At 36.0% G+C, this 22189-nt stretch overlaps 1 protein-coding gene and 1 pseudogene across 2 annotated transcripts in view; one reads left to right on the top strand and one right to left on the bottom strand.

The window, feature by feature from the left end:
- Nucleotides 1-4381: 4381 nt before the first annotated feature.
- Nucleotides 4382-22189, bottom strand: part of LOC131156317 (uncharacterized) — a 75590-nt gene continuing 57782 nt past the window's right edge. For both annotated transcript variants that reach the window (XR_009136971.1, XR_009136964.1), the window contains exon 3: nucleotides 4382-4801. The gene's annotated coding sequence lies outside the window, so the exon portion shown is untranslated. The remainder of the gene's footprint in view (nucleotides 4802-22189) is intronic.
- LOC131156919 (5S ribosomal RNA) lies at nucleotides 20250-20368 on the top strand (annotated as a pseudogene).

The following is a 22189-nucleotide window of genomic DNA, read 5'->3' as shown; positions in this document are numbered from 1 at the left end:
TGGTGAACAAAGGAAATAGTGGTAAGTAGTTGAAGATAGTCTTGAAAATTATTTTCATGGTTGTTTAGTTTTTTAGAACTTTTACATAATTTTCTATGTTTTTTTTTTTAAACAAAAACTCATTTTATTGAAAGCCCTCACTTATGGAGGAGGAATACAATGATTACAAGCAAAACATATGAGATTTATACTTAAACTATCAAAACCATCCCATACATCAAAACTAATACAAAAAAAAAACTAGAATCATTATCCAACTAAAACAACCCTAAATAGGTCTAAATTTAATCAAAACCAAAACAAAATAAACATAAACAAATACCTACAAAATGATGTCAATTATCTGTAAACATAAATCAGAGGAAAATTGGGAAAACCAAATGATGACAATTAAAGACAAAGGTTTGGAATACCCATCTTATCCATACGAATTTCCTTCTTTGCGCTCGCAATGTTTTGTGTTATCTTCCAGAGTTTTGTTTGTTTTCCACTTATAGTTGTTTAGTTCTTAATTTTTTGTTTGGTTGATGGTCTTTGGTTTATTGGTATTGATTTTATTGGTTAAGTTAGTTTTAGGGTCTTGAAGTTTGATTTTGTTGTCCCAAAGTCTCAAGATTGGAACCACGGTATTCCTCCGCCATAAGTGAGGAGTTTTCTAATAAAACTAGGAGGTGCCGCCCTTTTTTACATTAAAAAAAAAAAAAGAGACCTCTCATTTTATTTGGCAACACATCATCTATAAAATATCTCCTCATGTTGCCTCCCTCGCCTTGACAAGTCAAGAAATCCGCCACCTGATTACCTTTTCTAAATTGGTACTTTATAGAGAACTGAAGACTTTGTAACTCCTCCTCTAACAATTTCCAAAAGTCCCATAAGTACCAGGAGGAACAAAATCCATATGTGAGTCATCCCACCACCAATTCCGAGTCGCTTTCAATAAAATGTTCAGATATCCCAACTCTTTACAGAGCTGAATGCCACTAGTAAGAGTCTGCAACTTCGCTCCATTTTTAGTACCTGACTCAAATTTTTTAGAGAAAACAGCCTTAATATTACTCGATGAGTCACAGATGATACCACCACCACCACAAGAACCCAAATTCCCTCTACAAGAGCCATCTATATTTAACTTCTACCAACCTACTGGAGGCTTTTCCCAAACTACTTTTCTAGGAATTCTAAACTTTGACATTTTCATTTTCACTTGAAGCTCGTCCAATAAATTCTTATCTATAAAGGGCAGAGAACCCTTCACTCCTTCTACAATTCTTGTGAGCCAAAATCTCACTGATAACCAAACTGCATTCCTTGACTCATACTTATCTTCCATGCATGCTTTACAACATCTGAGCCATAGTTTCCAAGCAATTATAGTAGGTAATAAATCGATGATCGTATCTTTTTGGGTTGATTTTTTGGCACATCTGAACTATCTTCTAATTTTCACCTTCTATGGTTCAACCTCAAAATTTAGAATTCCCAATACAAACGCTGCTATCTTCCACATTATACTTGCGATGGATCCCGTACTCAGAACATGATTGAGAGATTCTTATTTTTTATCCACACAACAGTTGCAATAAGAGGCCATATCAATTTCTCATTTTTGCACTCTCTCATCTAAAGGAAGACGTTGGAACATGACTTTCCATGTACACAACGATACTTTCTTAGGAAGTAGTTTATGTCAAACCCACTCCATCCATGGGCACTGCTTCCCTTTAATTCCTATCACCTCCCAATTTGAGGCGGTTGAAAATTTTCCATTTATGGAAGGCTTCCAAATAAACACATCAAACCCCGCTCTGTGCTTTATAGACGACAACAAAATCTCATCCTTTTTGGGGACCCCTACTAGTACTTTCAGCATATCAAGATCCTAATTCTCAGACTCCTAGCAATTTTGAATCTTTAACTCAACATGATGGACCGTGTAAGAACACTCATGATGTAGGATGAGATTGGTCGACCTATGTCCTACAGTTCAACCCTCACACAAGCACATACACTCAAAACACTTTAATTTAAGAATTTAATTAACCAAACATAACCAAAAATCATGCTACCCTTCACATGTTGTTGTATTTTGAAAAGGTGTATGGATTTGTCTAGAAAATAAGTACCAATAGTTAATGATCAAGGAATCAAGCTTTATGCATAAATATGTTAATTTCAAAGCCAAGATTACAAGTTCTAACTTAACAAACTAATATTCATACAATTGATATTAGTGAGCAAGTATCAATATTGCAATCTATCGATTCAAATGGGCGATGCAAATATGGATTTTAGGTTACTAGCAATGGTTCACAAAATAAGCAAGTATTCACGCAAATACTGAATTTACCAAGAGATTTGTTGGATGACTTGATGTTGTTCAACACAAGTCTTAGATCACGCCATAAATCCTTCGTACAAGTTTTGAAACACCAATATAAACGTAGTTATGAAGTGTAGGGAATGTGGCCATGGGGTTGTATGTTGGTGGTGGTCATGTGGTGTTGATGGAGGCCGTGAAAGTGTTAGATGAAGGAGGGTATGATGAAGTTGCTAGATAGATTAGTGGTCTCTCACTACTAGATCTTTGGAGAGAATGTTGTACCCTCACACTACTCACTTATAAGGAGAGGAACAAGTTTTACAAACTCAGACAAAGAAATGCTTCTTCAATATTCAACTTTAACTCTATTATTTGTTCTTACAATGAGAAGGGTATATATAGACTTAGCTTGAGGGGGACAAAGCATGGGAAAGAAAGCATTTTTGTGGGGGGGGGGGGGGGGGGGGGGGGGAGGAGAACAAAATATGCTTGCAAAGCATGGCAGGGCAAAACATAGGGGAGAAGACATTAAACAACTTACACTTCCCACACAAGCACGAGAGACAAAAACATCAAATACTAACACTAACCACTAACAAAATAAATACTCCTACTTGCTAGACATACACATGCAAGCTAAGTTGTCTTACAATATTACAAATTAAATATAATACATATGCCAAAAGGAGTGGGCAAATACGTAAGGGACCCATGAAATTGTGTGGGACCCACATAGGTTTTTAGTTGAAACTTGCTTCAATACTTCACTTGGGGTCTTCAAGTATGGTCTTCAAGCACCTAATAATCTTGAAATAATATATCCAAGAAAAGTATAAATTAACACAATAATAAAGTCTTCACATAAAAAAAATCTTCTGTCAAAAAAGTAGAAGATATTCAATTAATCCCACGTGTTTCTACAAAAGAGATATAAACAATAGTGGACATCTGGAGGTCGTCCATGTGTCACCATGTCAGCAAAGGAGTGGACATCGGGAGGTTGTCTACGTGTCATCATATCAGTAAAAGGAATACACAAGGCATGTTAGTCCCCATTATCTCTCCCAGGCCCAAAAGAATTCTTCTTCGAAGAATTAGAGGTGATGTACTGGGAATACAATTTCGGGTTAAAACGAAGGAGGTCTCCTATAAGTACATAGCTCCTCTCATCTCTCCACTTGACCCAGAATTTTAAGTATGATCCTTCTCGTGTGAATGTTGTCTTTTCATCCAAAATCTCATCAAGTTTCTTTGGTATGGGTAAAGTGTGAGGCAAAGGCAACTTTGGGGTTTCAGGTTCAAGAGGAGTGGGATAGGATCACCTGTAGGGTTAGAATTTGAAGGCTCCACAAAAGATGCTGCTTCAAGAAAAGGGGTTAGATTTTCAACATTAAACACGGTGCTTATGCCAAAATCAATAGGAATATTAAGCATGTAATCATTAGAACTAATTTTCTTTAAAACTTTGAAATGTTCCATTTTTTTAGCATGCAGTTTTCTTACCTTTTCTAATGGAATTTACTCAGGACGAATGCGGACCATAACCATATCTCCTTCTGAAAATTCTTGCAACCTATGAGGTATATCAACACTAGATTTACAATGTAAGTTAATTTTTATTCTTATTTCAGAGTGTAGATCATGTATGTGTTTTGCAAATGTATCAATTTGCTCACTCACTCTAGAATCTGGTGGTAATGGAATAAGATTTACAGGCTTCTTAGGATTATATCCTGTGACAACTTGAATTGGGCTAAGGCCTGTGGTCCTATTCACTAAACTGTTGAACGCAAATTTGACCATATGAAGGCATAGATTCCAAGCTATGATGTTCTCACCTACCAAACATCTCAATAGGTCGCCAAGGCTCCTATTTACTACTTCAATTTGCCCATCAGTCTGGGGATAGTAAGTACCAAAAAACTGGAGTTTGATGCCTAACATGACCCACAAGGTTTTCTAAAAATAAATTACAAATTTGGTCTCTCACTACTTCATCTCCGGAGAGAACGTTGTAGCCTCACACTACTCACTTATAGGGAGAGGAACAAGTTTTACAAGCTTAAACAAAGAAATGCTTCTTCAATATTCAACTTTAACTCTATTATTTGTTCTTACAATGAGAAGGGTATATATAGACTTAGCTTGTGGGGGGGGGGGGTGGACAAAATATGCTTGCAAAGCATGGTGGGACAAAACATAGGGGAGAAGACATTAAACAACTTACACTTCCCACACAAGCACGAGAGACAAAAACATCAAATACTAACACTAACCACTAACAAAATAAATACTCCTACTTGCTAGACATACACATGCAAGCTAAGTTGTCTTGCAATATTACAAATTAAATATAATACATATGCCAAAAGGGGGGGCAAATACGTAAGGGACCCATGAAATTGTGTGGGGCCCACATAGGTTTTGAGTTGAAACTTGCTTCAATACTTCACTTGGGGTCTTCAAGCGTCTAATAATCTTGAAATAACATATCCAAGAAAAATATAAATTAACACAATAATAAAGTCTTCACATAAAAAAAGTCTTCCGTAAAAAAAGTAGAAGATATTCAATTAATCCCATGTGTTTCTACAAAAGAGATATAAACAATAGTGGACATTTGGAGGTCGTCCATATGTCACCATGTCAGCAAAGGAGTGGACATCGGGAGGTCGTCCACATGTCATCTATCAGTAAAAGAAATACACAAGGCATGTTAGTCCCCATTATCTCTCCCGGGCCCAAAAGAATTCTTCTTCGAAGAATTAGAGGTGATGTACTGGGAATACAACTTCGAGTTGAAATGAAGAAGGTCTCCTATAAGTACATAGCTCCTCTCATCTCTCCACTTGACCCAGAACTTTCAGTATGATCCTTCTCCTGTGAATGTTGTCTTTTCATCCAAAATCTCAACAAGTTTCTTTGGTATGGGTAAAGTGCAAGGCAAAAGCAACTTTGGGGTTTCAGGTTCAAGAGGAGTGTGATAGGATCACTTGTAGGATAGAATTTGAAGGCTCCACAAAATATGCTGCTTCAAGAAAAGGGGTTAGATTTTCAACATTAAACACGGTGCTTATGCCAAAATCAATAGGAATATTAAGCATGTAATCATTAGAACTAATTTCTTTAAAACTTTGAAATGTTCCATTTTTTTAGCATGCAGTTTTCTTACCTTTTCTAATGGAATCTACTCAAGATGAATGCAGACCATAATCATATCGCCTTCTGAAAATTCTTGCAACCTGTGAGGTATATCAACACTAGATTTACAATGTAAGTTAATTTTTATTCTTATTTCAGAGTGTAGATCATGTATGTGTTTTGCAAATGTATCAATCTGCTCACTCACTCTAGAATATGGTGGTAATGGAATAAGATCTATAGGCTTCTTAGGATTATATCCTGTGACAACTTGAATTGGGCTAGGGCCTGTGGTCCTATTCACTAAACTGTTGAATGCAAATCCGACCATATGAAGGCATAAGTCCCAAGCTATGATGTTCTCACCTACCAAACATCTCAATAGGTCGCCAAGGCTCCTATTTACTACTTCAATTTTCCCATTAGTCTGGGGATAGTAACTACTAAAAAACTGGAGTTTGATGCCTAACATGACCCACAAAGTTTTCCAAAAATAACTTACAAATTTCACATCCCTGTCATGGACAATGGTCATGGGAAACCTATATTTGATGGTAACCTTGATGCATGTTTCCAAGTGTCATCTTTCTTAAGAGTAAGGAGAGTAGGGCATACATGTACACTTATGTTCTTCTGAATAAAGTCATGTTCCCTCATTTCATTCACCTGTTTCATTAACTTCTCATGTTCTCTCGGGTTCATTCTATGATGTGGTAAATTAGGAAGAGATGAACTAGGAACAAGGTCAATGACATGTTAAATGTCTCTCATGGGAGGTAACTCACTAGGTGGCTCAGAGATGACATTCTCAAACTCAGAAAGTATGGGTGATATCTCAGGTGGTGTTTCATGTTCAAGAGAAAAGTCATTTTCTTTGGTCACTACAACATAAACAACTTGTGTCTCTTTGCTCTCTTGTTCAAATTGCTTTTTACCTATGAGATTTAATGATTCTCCACTAGTTTTTGTATTTTTTTTTTCTTTTTCTCACCTTTTGGCTCTAGTGGACTCACAATAACTCTTTTGCCATTACACTTAAAGGAATAAGTGTTGGCATGCCCATTACGTGAGACATCCAAATCATACAACCAAGGTCTTCCTAAAAGAATATGAGCAACGTCCATAGGAAGGACATCACACCAAATTTCATTTGCATAATCACCAATCTTAATGGGGACTAGACATCTATGGCTTAGGGGCATAATAGTGACATCAACCCAAGCTACCTTATATAGTTGTGGGTGTGGCTCAAGTTTTAGTCCTAACTTCTCAGCTTCAGATTTGGACACAACATTCATACAACTTCCACCATTTATGATCATCTTGCAACTTTAACTCCCACACTTGATGTAAGTATGAAAAATAGAAGTGTGATGCTAATGCTCCTGATCTTTGGGAATGATCATAATGCGTCTCATCACACTTAACCGAGCACTCTCATTTGGCTCTATTGACAACTCATCTATTGAGGTATCTCTCCCAACATCAATCCTATGACCTCGGTAAGGATTCCCGACTTGAGTAGACATCCTAGGGATTGGGAAAGGACTCGGGAAACACTAGGGCAATACTTTGGAATGGTGTTTGGTCACACAAAGTAGGGTCAAATGTGAACCTAACCTAACTAACGTCCAAATACCCAAAATTTAGAATATAGGTGGGCTGCTCTAGGAAAAACCATCGCTTGTTTGTTATTCCAAATATCAAAAATTTAGAATCGGGGTAGGTTGTTCTGGACCAAGTAGTCGATAGTTTGGTCCAATTAGTCGACTGTTTGGGGCAGAATTGAAATTGTCTGACTTCTAGAGCCAAACTGTCAATTGTCTGACTTCTAGAATCCATAGATTTTAATATTGAACTTTTAAGGGTTTGCATAATTCGACCTAGGCTCTGATACCAAGATGAAGTAGGATGGGATTGGTCGACCTATGTCCTACGATTCAACCCTCAAACAAGCATATACACTCAAAACACTTTGATTTAAGAATTAAATTAACCAAACATAAACACCATAAATCATGCTACCCTTCAAATGTTGTTGTATTTTGAAAAGGTGTATGTGTTTGTTCAAAAAATGAGCACCAAAAGTTAATGATCAAGGAATCAAGCTTTATGCATAAAGATATTAATTTCAAAGCCAAGATTACAAGTTCTAGCTTAACAAACTAATATTCATACAATTGATATTAGCGAACAAGTATCAATATTAAAATCTATGGATTCAAATGGGTGATGCAAATATGGATTTTAGGCTATTAGCAATGGTTCACAAAATAAGCAAGGATTCAAGTAAATATTGAATGTACCAAGAGATTCTTTGTATGACTTGACGTTGTTCAACACAAGTCTTAGATCATGTCGTAAATCCTTCGTGCAAGCATTGAAACACCAATACAAATGTAGCTATGGAGTGTAGAGAATGTGGTCGTTGGGGTGTATGTTGGTGGTGGTCGTATAGTGTTGATGGAGGCCATGAGAGTGTAAGATGGAGGAGGGGACGATGGAGTCGCTGGATAGATTAGTGGTCTCTCACCACTTGATCTCCGGAGAGAACGTTGTAGCCTCACACTACTGACTCATAACGAGAGGAACAAACTTTACAAGCTTAAACAAAGAAATGCTTCTTCAATATTCAACTTCAACTCTATTATTTGTTCTTACAATGAGAAGGGTATATATAGACTTAGCTTGGGGGGACAAAGTATGGGAAACAAAGCATGGGAGGGGGGGGGGGGGGAAGGGAACAAGCATGTGTTAAAAAAGTATGGGGGGACAAAGCATGCTTGCAAAGCATGGGGGACAAGACATTAAATGACTCACTCGAAAAATGAGCAGCTCGAAAGCTATCCCAAGTATAGGAGTTCTGTCGTATAATATTAAGCCCAAGGGCTAGATCGTCTCCTCAGGGAATGCGTTTTAATCTCAGATTTTACTTTCTTCCAATCGAAATTAAAAAGGTACTGAACTCAGTTCAGATTCGGGTTTTCAAGATTGTGGAGATTTAAATGAAAACACAAATTAAAGTCCTAAAACTATCACGCACGGAATTAAATAACAATAATGAAAACCCTAGTCTACTAAGGAAACACTAGATCATACTAACTAAAAATGGAAACTTTAAACATGGAATTAAAATAACAATAATGAAAATCCTAGTCTACTTAAGGAAACACTGGGACACGCGTTAATTAAAAATGGCAACCTAGAACATGGAATTAAAAACACACAATGGAAACTAAACTAGACACATACTAAAAAAAAAAAACCGAACCTACTAAAAATCGAACCTTTAGCACAATTAAGAGATCAAATCAAGACTCACAATTTATATGCAAACATGAATTCAACGGAAATTTAAAAAACGTAAACAATAACGGAACACAATAAAAACACAACCTTTACTAATCATAGACCCTAACTAAATCGAATTTCGACAAAAAAAATATCTTTATTTAATTAAGAATGCGAAATTAAAAATAACTATCAATTAGATAAACAAAGAGATTTATTTAACAATAATGAAATACCCAACATTACTCAACTTAAACAAAAAGAAAGAAAACTCCAATAACATTAAAAAAAAACTAAACTTTCTTCAATATTCCAAGATTCAAAGAAAAGTAAATAAAAGAAAGAAAGAAAGAAAGGAAAAGAGAGAGAGAAACAAATCCATGGAGCCGTGGCAGCAGCTGCGGCTGTGTGTGGGTTGGTTCGCAGCTGTGGCATGAAGCAAGGAACAGCGGGAGAGTGGCTCACGGATCTGCTGGTGCTGTTGGCGGCCGCCAGAGAAAGGAACAAAGTGCAGCAGGAGCTTTTTGTGTTGCGGCAACAATGGGTAAAAGAGGTTTGAGCGAGAGAGAGAGAGGGATAAAGGGAAGGAGAACAGAGAATAGAGAAAAGAGAAAAAGAGCAAAGCAGAATTTAAAAGAACAAAAAAAACAAACTAAAGAAGAAGAAGAAGAAGAAGAAGAAGAAGGAGAAGAAGAGAATGGGGAGCCTTGGGGGCTGCCTACGCAGGAAGAGGAAGAGAAGGGTTAAATAGGATAGGGGGGAAAGCCCTAGACCCAGATAGGAGACCTGACCCGGCAACTTGACCCAATTGGAGTTGACCCGAATTGCTTTATTTTTTCATTTTTTTCATTCTCTGTTCATCGCAAATCTGACTCTTCTGGAGCCCATTTCTCATAAAACTTAAAACACAAAAGTTGTAGATAATTCTTTCCTCTTTCTCCAGAAATTTGAATCGTCTCAATCAGAGTTCGGACGGAAAAGTTATGCATAAAATACGAACAGGTGTCGGTTTTGGTTCCCGAGAATTTTCCTGCGACAAAAAAATACCAAAACTTCATAAATAGTGCAATAAAGTTCAAGAATGATGATTTTGGCACTTTATTAAAATATTGGACAATTTTGGATATTTAATTAAAAATATAAACCGTAAAGCACGGGTTAAACGTCCAATTACGCAGTTTTGACGCGTAATCACACCCCCCCAACTAACGTTTTGCTAGTCTCTAGCAAATGACGTGAATAAATCTCAGGGTGGTATCTACAACTACATACTCCAGTAATCATGAAATCAATGCACATGCGACAATTATACCACTTCACATACAAGAACATAACTGAATTTCACACAAGCTCGTTCATATTCAATGCACACAACTCCAAAGCACGTCACTCATGTAAGTTTCATCGTTTATATGTGATTTGAGAGTAGTATACTCACATGAAGTTAATCAATGGCATATTCAGAATTAATGCAATCATATAAGTTCGAGTATAAATAGGTAAACTCTCGAGGTATGTGTGATGTGTGTGACTCAGTACACCTAGGACGCTAGTGGACACCTACAGAACGGTCGCTTTGACTCGGCCTAACTGGTATACCCTCAAAAACACTCAAAGAAAATGGGTTCACTCATCATATGTGAGGAGGAGTGTCGCGATCAAACATCCCACATATTAAAATGAACAATGCTAAGTATATGGAGTGGACTAGTCTGGAAAGGATCTAACCTATCTATGAGGTATTGGGTCCTTCACCCTAGCATCTTCTCACCTACTTGCCATATCCAACTGAGACCACCCTAGATCAACTTACTCACAAACTTGTCGTGAATACATTTGAGACATTAACCAGTTGAAGCATCTTCATACGTGGAAAATATGTGTCGTCCTTGACTTTTTGTGATATGTATTTGGCCGGCATTGACTTTTCATTTCATGCGCAAGTGTATTGCTTATTCTGTATTTTGCTCATTCTTCATTTTCTGTCTTTTCTTGATCAATTAGGACAATCATAACACTTCTTTTGTAATCTTCATACCATCAATGGGAATTGAGCTCGAATAGGAGTTCATGAATTAAGTCTATCTCTAGGGGTGGCTCAACCTTCACATCTTGAGTAGGCTACAAGACTTAGGTTTCTATCTCCCCACTAGGTGTCACATCTAGGCTAGCAAATCAAAAATAAAGACTAGTGTACAAGGAATCATCCAAAAAAAAGAGAATTGAGTTCTATGAACTTTGATTTGATATTAACGCTCAAAAGGACGATAAATAGCTCAAGGATATCTCACAAGGTGTCATAGTCGCCACGGGTGTTCTCTCAGTGCTCACAGGAAACCCTAAGTGCAATGAATCACGTGAATGTGTTTATTTAGCCTCGTGAGATGACGTATAAATACAGAAAATTATATAGTCAAATTAACACGAATGTACTACCAATCAATTCTTCATGGAGTCATAAGATCATATAGAGAGAAACTACGCATGATTGACTCAAGTGTGTCATTCATAAGTTATATACAAGTATACAAAGGGTATACAAAGTGTTAAGCATGACATAGTACAGTATAATTCCTCAGTGCTCCTCCTTTCTTTCTCTCTTTCTTTGATTTTTTTTTTTGATTTTTTTTTGATTTTTTGTTTTTAAAACCCAGTACGTGTACGTGCACAGTATCACATGCGAATGCTCATCCCCCCCAACTAAAGTGGAACATTGTCCTCAATGTGAAAGCATAGGGGAAATAGAAAATACTGTGCACGGAAAAAGTAAGGCATACCAGAGTGGCGAAATAATGGAAAATAAAGATCGAACTACTAGAAAATAGACCTGAAAACTAACTAAAAATAAAATAAGATAAAATAAAAGGAAAATAAGGGAAAGAAAAACGTCACAATTGTCTTGGCGGAGGCTCTGGAGGAATTTCGTCTGGTGGCCGCAGGTCTATAAATTGCATCGGCGGTTCTCCAAATTTAAGCCGCCACAGTGGATCAGTCTTCATACTTGCACGAAAATCAACCTCAAATGAATTAATGCGTGTCAAAGTACGAAACAATTTGTGTGCAAGTCGACCCTCGTGTGTGGATAAGAAAGGGTCTTTATTCAACATCGAGTCCAGGAAATGTGCTTCTTTACGAACTAACGTGTGATGGGAAGTTATTGGAGCAATTACCTGTAGTTCTTCAAAAGCATTAACATTAAAAGTTTTATCTAATTCTTTGAAAATTATATGCTCACCAGACTGGTCACCCTCTTTATCGGGTGTACATATCATCATACCACTGCAAGAGTCTGCCTCCACACTAGGCTCCTTAACGTCTGATTCAGGCGGGAGTGACGGTTTCATGATTTCTGAGTTTGGAGTATGAGGTACCACAGGTTGGTACTCCGTATGAGTATCAGTCTCCTCATCAACAAACTGCTCCGCTTATGGCCCCGTTTCCTCTGATTTTTCTTTGACCTCTTCTGGTTCAACTATGACTTCTAGTGCTGGGACAACTGGTTGTTCGACGACGAGCATCTCAGGTTGGGAAAATTCTTTCTCACTTCTCGAAGTAGTGGTGGCCTTTGCTGTCTCAAAAGAAACATCGTGTATTTGTTGGTGTGGCTGTTGGTACTCTTGAGGACTAGGTTGAGGTTCCACGGACAATTCTTCATTTTCTAAGATGTCCAACTGCGTGCTTATCGCATTAATGGTATCCCGCAATTCATTATTATGATCGACTTGAGTTTGCATGAATTGTTGGAGCATGTTCGCCATTTGTGCTATGCTATCGTCGAAAAGGTCCGACGGCGTACTGCTCGAAGGGATCTGTTGTGGCTGATATTGAGGCAGAGGGTTGTTTGGGCAGTTTGGTAGCTCATATACATCTCCACCACTAATTGTGCTGGTAGGATGTGCAGTAATGGGTGCCTGAGTGTATCGTGTATTGCACTGTGGGACATTGTCAGCTAAGTAATCAAAGAATGATAATACCTGATCTGGATCCTCGCTAACGGGCTCTCCATTAGACATAGTCTGGACAAAACACTTGCAATCAGGAGTAAGAGCAGTATAAAAACAATCAGCTAACCTCCATGAGTTGAACCCGTGATGTGGACAAGTGCTTAGTAGATCCTTGAATCGCTCCCAGCAAGCCCAAAATGTCTCGTCATCCTGCTGCACAAAATTAAGAATATGTTCCTGCAAAAATTGAGTTCTCTGTGAGGGACAAAATGCATGTAGGAATTCACGCTCCATATCAACCCAATTAATGATAGAATGAGGTCTTATAGAATGAAACCAAATCAGTGCCCTATCCTGCAAAGTAGCAAGAAATAAATTCAATCTAGTAGATTCGTCAGCTCTAACATGAGAGAAAAACATGTTGCAGGTTAACTCAAACTCTGCTAGGTGCTGATAAGGGCACTCAGATTCCGTCCCGTAAAACTCGGGTAACAATGACGTCCTCTCGCGCTGCATCATGAAATTAAACTCGTCATAAGGCAAAACAGTGGAAGAGGATGCAGTGGCATATTCAAGCTGCAAAAAATCCATTATCGTGCGTAGTGCAGGTGCAGCCATTTTTCAAAACTCAAAATTTTTTTTATTTTTGTTTTCTATTTTTTTTTATTTTTCATAAAACTAACAAAAATGACGGGAAAAACGCAAATTTGAGACTAAGACCGACATTCCCCGGCAACGGCGCCAAGAACTTGACTCACTCGAAAAATGAGCAGCTCGAAAGCTATCCCAAGTATAGGAGTTCTGTCGTGTAATATTAAGCCCAAGGGCTAGATCGTCTCCTCAGAGAATGCGTTTTAATCTCAGATTTTACTTTCTTCCAATCGAAATTAAAAAGGTACTGAACTCAGTTCAGATTCGGGTTTTCAAGATTGTGGAGACTTAAATGAAAACACAAATTAAAGTCCTAAAACTATCACGCACGGAATTAAATAACAATAATGAAAACCCTAGTCTACTTAAGGAAACACTAGATCATACTAACTAAAAATGGAAACTTTAAACATGGAATTAAAATAACAATAATGAAAACCCTAGTCTACTTAAGGAAACACTGGGACACGCGTTAATTAAAAATGACAACCTAGAACATGGAATTAAAAACACACAATGGAAACTAAACTAGACACATACAAAAAAAAAAAAAAAACCGAACCTACTAAAAATCGAACCTTTAGCACAATTAAGAGATCAAATCAAGACTCACAATTTAAATGCAAACATGAATTCAACGAAAATTTAAAAAACGTAAACAATAACGGAACACAATAAAAACACAACCTTTACTAATCATAGACCCTAAATAAATCGAATTTCGACAAAAAAAAATATCTTAATTTAATTAAGAATGCGAAATTAAAAATAACTATCAATTAGATAAACAAAGAGATTTATTTAACAATAATGAAATACCCAACATTACTCAACTTAAACAAAAAGAAAGAAAACTCCAATAACATTAAAAAAAAACTAAACTTTCTTCAATATTCCAAGATTCAAAGAAAAGTAAATAAAAGAAAGAAAAAAAGGAAAAGAGAGAGAGAAACAAATCCATGGAGCCGTGGCAGCAGCTGCGGCTGTGTGTGGGTTGGTTCGCGGCTGTGGCATGGAGCAAGGAACAGCGGGAGAGTGGCTCACGGATCTGCTGGTGCTGTTGGCGGCCGCCGGAGAGAGGAACAAAGTGCAGCAGGAGCTTTTTGTGCTGCGGCAACAATGGGCAAAAGAGGTTTGAGCAAGAGAGAGAGGGATAAAGGGAAGGAGAACAGAGAATAGAGAAAAGAGAAAGAGAGCAAAGCAGAATTTAAAAGAACAAAAAAAAACAAACTAAAGAAGAAGAAGAAGAAGAAGGAGAAGAAGAGAATGGGGAGCCTTGGGGGCTGCCTACGCAGGAAGAGGAAGAGAAGGGTTAAATAGGATAGGGGGGAAAGTCCTAGACCCAGATAGGAGACCCGACCCGACAACTTGACCCAATTTGAGTTGACCCGAATTGCTTTATTTTTTCATTTTTTCATTCTATGTTCATCGCAAATCTGACTCTTCTGGAACCCGTTTTTCACAAAACTCAAAACACGAAAGTTGTAGATAATCCTTTCCGCTTTCTCCAGAAATTTGAATCGTCTCAATCGGAGTTTGGACGGAAAAGTTATGCATAAAATACAAACAGGTGTTGGTTTTGGTTCCCGAGAATTTTCCTGCGACAAAAAAATACCAAAACTTCATAAATAGTGCAATAAAGTTCAAGAATGATGATTTTGGCACTTTATTAAAATATTGGACAATTTTGGATATATAATTAAAAATATAAACCATAAAACCCGGGTTAAACGTCCAATTACACAATTTTGACGCGTAATGATTAAACAACTTACACTTCACACATAAGCATGGGAGACAAAAACATTAAAAATACTAACACTAACGACTAACAAAATAAATACTCCTACTTACTAGACATACACATGCAAGCTAGGTTATCTTGCAATATTAAAAATTAAATATAATACATATGCTAAAAGGGGGGGGGATCCGTGTGGGACCCATGAAGTCATGTGGGGCCCATATGGGTCTTGGGTTGAAACTTGCTTCAATACTTCACTTGGGGTCTTCAAGCACCTAATAATCTTGAAATAACATATCTAAGAAAAATATAAATTAACACAATAACAAAGTCTTCACATAAAAAAAGTCTTCAATCAATGTAGTAGAAGATCTTCAATTAATTCCATGTGTTCTTGCAAAAGAGATATAAACAATAGTGGACATCTGGAGGTCGTCCACATGTCACCATGTCAGCAAAGGAGTGGACATTGGGAGGTCGTCCACATGTCATCATATCAATAAAAGGGATACAAAGGCTTGTTGATCCCCATCAACTCAGCAAAAGGACCACTGCTCAACCACTTATCAAACCAAAAAGATTTTCCTTCTCTAACCTTCACATAAAAATTCTCAAAAACCTCTGGAAAAACCTCTAAGATTGTCTTCCAAAACTGATATTCCACAAAAGTAGAATTGGTTGAACCCATGTGACCTGATTTAACATATTTAGCCTTAAAGAAACTGATCCAAAGATTATCCAACGTCATAAGTCTCCAAGAAAACTTTATGTGAAATGATCTTTGAACGTTATTAAGGTCCCTTACGCCAACACCCTCTTCATCTAAGGGTTTACAAACCTTTGACCAAGCACACTATTTCATTTTCGCCCTTCCATTACTCTCCCCCCTAGAGAAAAAAAGAGAGAATAAAATTAATATTTTTGATCATCATCGAAGGAACTGAGAGAATTGCTAGCGTATGGATCGCTATGCATGACAGAACATGGCTAATCAGGATGAGATGACCTCCAAGAGACAGCAACCTCATCTTCCAACTCGCCACCTTATTTCAAATTTTTGAGACCAACGGTTCTAACATTCTAGCAGTAAGGCGTCCAGAAATTAAAAGTGTCGCGTGGTAAATTGTTGGGAATTTTCCTTCCACAAAACCCGTCAATCAAAGTAGCCCCCTTCTTCTGGAAATGTTGATCTTGTTGGACAAAAAGAGAGCTGATTTTTCCTTGTTGATTAATTAGCCATACCAACTTTCATACAAATCCAACGTCTTCAACAATATCTTCAAAGATCTCCTTTCTCCATCCGCAAAAACAAGCAAGTCATCCGCATATAATAAATAAGAGATTAAAGGAGCTCCCTTCGGAAGATAAAAATTTCCAATCCTGCCTTCCTCAAATTTTTTATTAATAATCTCAAAAGAATCTCTTCCATCAAAATAAATAAGTATGGAGATAGAGGATCACCTTGCCGAAGGCCCCGTTGAGACTTGAAAAAACCCCTATACGTACCATTCATCATAATTGAAAACTATGGGGTCTTAACGCATTCTACTATTAAGTTACAAACTTGACTAGAAAAGCCAAAACTCTCCAAGACCCAAATAAAAAATCTCCAGTCAACCCGATCATAAGCCTTTGCCATATCCACTTTTAAAACTACATTTCCCCCTTTACTCTTTATGTTGATTGAGTAAACCATTTCCTGCGCCAGAATAATATTTTCAAAAATACTTCTACCAGGGAGAAAAGCTCCTTGCTCCGGAGAGAAAATTCTATTCAAGCATCGCGTCAATCTGCCTACAATAATCTTTAAAAAAAATTTGTAGGCGACAAAACATAGGCTAATTGGTCTAAACTTTTCAAAGCTTCTTGGATCCTTTTCCTTAGGGATAAGAACAAAATAAGAAGAAGTGAAAAATCTGGGGAGAGGTACTCCCCTAAAAAATTCCTTGGCAGCTTCCAACAAATCCTCTTTAATAAAGTCCCACAAGATTTGTTAAATCCTGAACCAAAACCATCGGGCCCTAGACTACTATCTTTTGGGATAGAATTTAGAATTGTTTTCAGCTCCATTTCCGAAGGTTCTTTGACCAAATACTCATTTTATTCATCCGATATCTCCATAGAAATTAGTTGGCTCAAATTAGGTAAAGCTCTAGTTGTTTGTTCAGAGAGAAAATGTTGAAAATGCTTAACCGCACCTTTATGAATCTCCTTAGGGGATGCCAAAATCGTACCATCATCTAAGGCCATAGAATGAATCATTAACGAATTTCATTTTTGATTAATAATCGCATGAAAAAGCTTAAAATTTTGATCACCTTCCACCAACCACCGCTTCTTCACCAGCTGAGAAACACGTGTTTTCCCCCTTTTTTTCCCCAAAAATCCAGTTCACTTTTGTAACCATGTACTCCGTCTCCATCTCTTGATTGTATCCCCTTTGTAACTGCTCCTCTAGGTCTATTATTCAAACCTCTAAATCCTTGATAGCAAGGTCCACCCGACCAAAGACCTCTACAATCTTCCTCTTTAAAGCAACTTTAGCCTTTTTGAGCTTAGCAACCAGCTTACACATGCTTGAAACCTAAACTGGTTCCATCCAAATCTGACGCATAAAAGAAAGGAAATTTTTATGAGAACTCCACATATTTTGATACCTAAAAGGAGGTGACCCATATCTTGTTGAAGGATTTGAGAAATGTATCAGCATAGGTTTGTGATGCGACATCTTCCTCACCCAACATTCTAGCCTAGTAGTTTGAAAACTATTAATAAACTGCACATTCACAAGAGCCCGGTCAAGCTTTACCCATCTTCTAGTCAGACCAACTTGCCCATTAAACCAAGACATACACCCACCATGGGACTTTAAATCAACAACACCACAATTGTTCAAGTAATTATTAAACTCCTCCAAAGCAACCAAAGGTCTAGGTTGCGCCTTAATTCGTTCCCCATCCTCTCAAATAATGTTAAAGTCCCCCACAATAAGCCAAGGATTCAAACCTACTTGTAAAGCTTCCAAATCTATCCAAAGACCCCTACGCTCATTAAAGGAACATTTTGCATATAAAAAAGTGACAAGCACTTTTATCCCATTTAGGACCAACCATCCTGCGATCATTTGATTCGACATACTCACCACTTCAATATCATCATGCTCATTCCACATTACCCACACTTTACCTCCCATTGCTTCATCCGAACAATAATTAGGAAAATCTAAAAATTCTGTGAAACGAACTATAAATTCCTCCTGCATGAACGAATCTGAGATGGCCAACATAGATATCGAAAATTTACTAACCATATTCCTTATACGTTTCTTTGACATGCCTATACTGCGCATGTTCCACACAATCATTTCTTAGGTAAATTGAAATGGTAAATTTGAAGTATTTTTAAAGAAATGAAGATAAAATTGCTACTTTTGTTTTAATTGGTAGTATAGATATCATAGATGATTGGAAAATCTAGTAGCTAGTGGCTTAAAAAAATCTTTACAATGGGTCAATGTGTGTCTTTTTTATACATTGATGTAGTTGAAGGAAAAATATAGGTCTATATGTGCAACTACTCTCACTTTTCATGCGCAAATACAATAATAAATAACACTTTTATTTTAACAACTCTTACTTTTTGGTTACAAAGTTTCTTTTTTTTTTTTTTGTAAAATTTTGGTAAAGGCATTGACAATTTTTATATAGGCCACAACTTTATTTGTTTCTCTAGTGGGGACAACATCCCACTAGCATGAATATCAGTTTGCTCCTTGACAAGTCTTCTATGCATGCGCTTCTCTACACAAAATTCTATGCATGCTCTTCTCTACACAAAACATGATTATTATAATAGCTTCTACTTCTTTTAAAATCACTTATTCGAGTCATTGACTTACAAACTCTGTATTCTACAAAATATCTCTATTTTCTTACAAATAATGTTAGACCAGTACCCAAGAAGGTATTAAACTAAGTAGGTAAACTTCTTTAATAGTCGTGTGCATTTCAAGTCAATTAGTCTAGGGATAATTAATCATACACATAAATGAACAATCACTCAAGAGAGATAAGATAACAAAAAAGGAAATCGAAATATAAGATATGCACTACACAAAATCCACTCATCAAAACATACATTTGATTTGTCGATCACGGGTTTTCTGTCCTGTGATCTTACAACAAGGAAAGAAAAGTAACTACTGTGATCATGAGATTATAAGAGATTTAAAATGTTTTGTCTAATTAGAAAGAGAGAATCTATTTAGAAAATAATATCTTCTTATGTTTCAGATATTCAAGGTACGGATTTAAACCAATAAACATCATTTTTTGTTATTTGTAAGCACTATATATTTTCTAAATAATATCTTAATTATCAAGAAGAATATAAATCTTTTAAATGTAAACAAATTCATAAAGTCATGAATATAATAATTAGGGGCCACATGAATATCAAATGACCTTAAATAAGAGAAGAAAATCCAATCATGCAAAGGAGAGGTGGATGTGCAAGGCTAGAGTTATGGTTTTGCCTTGAGCATGCTCAGGTCTATAAAGGTATCACAAAACAAGAACATGGGCGGTGATTAATTAATTAATTACTCATAAAAGAATAAAAGAATGGATGAATGGTCACCCAAAAAAAAAAAAAAAAAGCAGAGAGAAAGGAGAATAATGGATAAAGTTTAAGTAGGTGAGTGATTATAAAACAATTTAGAGATTTATTTTAAGTTTGAGTTACTTTTAACCCTATATATTGTATCGCATAAATTTATTTTGAAGTTAATATGAGAATATTTTTCAAATATTTTGAGTAGTAGTTTCCACACCTATAATCTACACGATACATACAAACACACATACACATAAAAGTAAAAATCAACCTGTTAAAATTAATTTTGAAAAAAATGTGTGTAGACTCATGCAACCCAAAAAAAAAAAAATTCTTAGAGCAAAATATAAAATTAACCATGACATGAAATCATGAAAATCGTCAAATGATATATATTTTATAGCTAACATGATGTCAAAATGTTTTTCAATTATAACGTTTCAAATAATTGTCTCCTCAATAGTATTTTTGGTAATTGACCCACTCCATTCGAACTACAAACTTATAAGCATGCCACGTGTAGAAAACCTATTAAGATATTGGGTGCGATCATACCAACACTAATGCACCAGATTTCATTAGAATTCTGCAGTTAAGTGTGCTTGGACGAGAGTAGTACAAGAATGGGTGACCTCTTGGGAAGTCCTCGTCTTGTACCACTTTTTTTTTTTAAAGGCCTATTAAGATATTTATAGACTTGGTAAAATGTTCCAAAATTTATTTCACTATTATGAAATTCATAAGTAATATAAGTTAGAAGAATAATAAATAAAACTTATGAATACAAATATAGTCAAAGCTAATCAATAGCCACAAATGAAATTAAAAATAGAAAATTCAAGTCATGTCAAAACCATTTTTAATTACAACAAAAATATTCATGTATGGTAAAAGTAATATCAACAAGCAATTCACTTGCTCCCTTTGGTTTGTCTAAATAGGTCACATGCATCACTTTTAGGACCAATTGAACAATTTATAAACTTAACAATCTAATATAAGAGTTTTTACAATTTAAATTCAGAATCCTAATTAGTATCAATAAAAAACTATTCAAAGGACACAAATGAATTTAAACGGGTAAAAAAAAACCACAAGAGAGTTTCAAACATTGTAAGAATACAATCATCAAGCCAATTTTTGTCACAAAAGAACAAATGTAAAAAAGTGTTTTTAACTTTCAAAAACAATATATGAAAATTGAAGGCTATTATGAGTCTCGTCACCATTAGCACATTATTTATTATTTTGGGCTCTCAGATAAATAACATAGCACAAAATTTATTTTGACATGGGATTGCCTAACAAAAAGGCTTTTGGTTTAATTAATATTATGTTGTTTATGTAAATAGATAAAAAAGAACATTCTTCCATATAAGATTTGGAATAAATTCCACATAACATGATACCAAAGTGCTAGCCAATGCAACCTTTTATTTTTCCCCTTTAGGCCCTCATTTGGAACTTCAAAAAATAAGAGAAAATAAAAGATAAAAGAACTTTATTTTTTCATGTTTATTTAGGATTTTTTTTTTAAAAAAAATTAATGAGTAAAAAGAGAGAAATACTTTTATTAAGTTCTAATAATTCAATTCAAGTGTGTGTGTGTATGAGAGAGAGAGAGAGAGAGAGAGAGAGAGAGAGAGAGAGAGAGAGAGAGAGTCGAATACTTTTTTTAGTTTATAGTAATTTGTCCCAAATTCCTAAGTACATCCACTCTCTAAAAATGTTTCTTCAGCCTTTTCACTATAATTTCTGTCCTCTTATTCATTTGTGACCATCAAATCAATAGTTCTTAAGACCACCAAAAAGTAGTATTCCTCATGTAAGAATCTTTTACAATGCATGAATATTAAACCTAAGAACTATCAGCAATGCAACATAGCTGGTCAGAAGGAAACCGTCGACTGTTTCATCAAATTGTCGACGATATTGTTTGTTTCAGATTTAAATGTCGAAAATTCGAGGCAAATCATCACAATAAAGTTTGAGGAGCGTCAAAAATCCAAAGTCAATTATCTGAGAATTATATATGCTAATAAATCAGAGCCTATTGATTCAAAAAAAAAAAAAATTAAATGAGCATGTATGTCAACAACACAGATTTTATCTCAAATTTCATGGGATTTATGATATCTCCTTTATTGTTAACTATATCTTGTAAACTTGTTTCAATACCCTAACTAGTATCCTCTTAATGCACTTAGTGTTCACATTTCATTCAATATTGTAATGAGAATTACAATTTTCCGTTCTTCTCATTGTTTTCTTTATGGTAGAGCCATTGTGAACACTGTCAAAAAAAAAAAAAAACAAATCACAGCTCTTGCATTATCTGTACACCTCCTTCTTATCTTCTGTTCTTTTTTTCTTCCTTTCATCATGACTACACTATCTCTCAATGCTACACCATAGCATGGCGAAAGTCTGACTATCTCCTTTGAGGGTGGATCATTGGGACACTTTCTTAGGAAACTCTCG

The sequence above is a fragment of the Malania oleifera genome, chromosome 5, assembly GCF_029873635.1.
Source record: "Malania oleifera isolate guangnan ecotype guangnan chromosome 5, ASM2987363v1, whole genome shotgun sequence".
Classification (NCBI taxonomy): domain Eukaryota; kingdom Viridiplantae; phylum Streptophyta; class Magnoliopsida; order Santalales; family Ximeniaceae; genus Malania; species Malania oleifera.
This window is presented reverse-complemented; position numbering and strand designations above follow the sequence as displayed.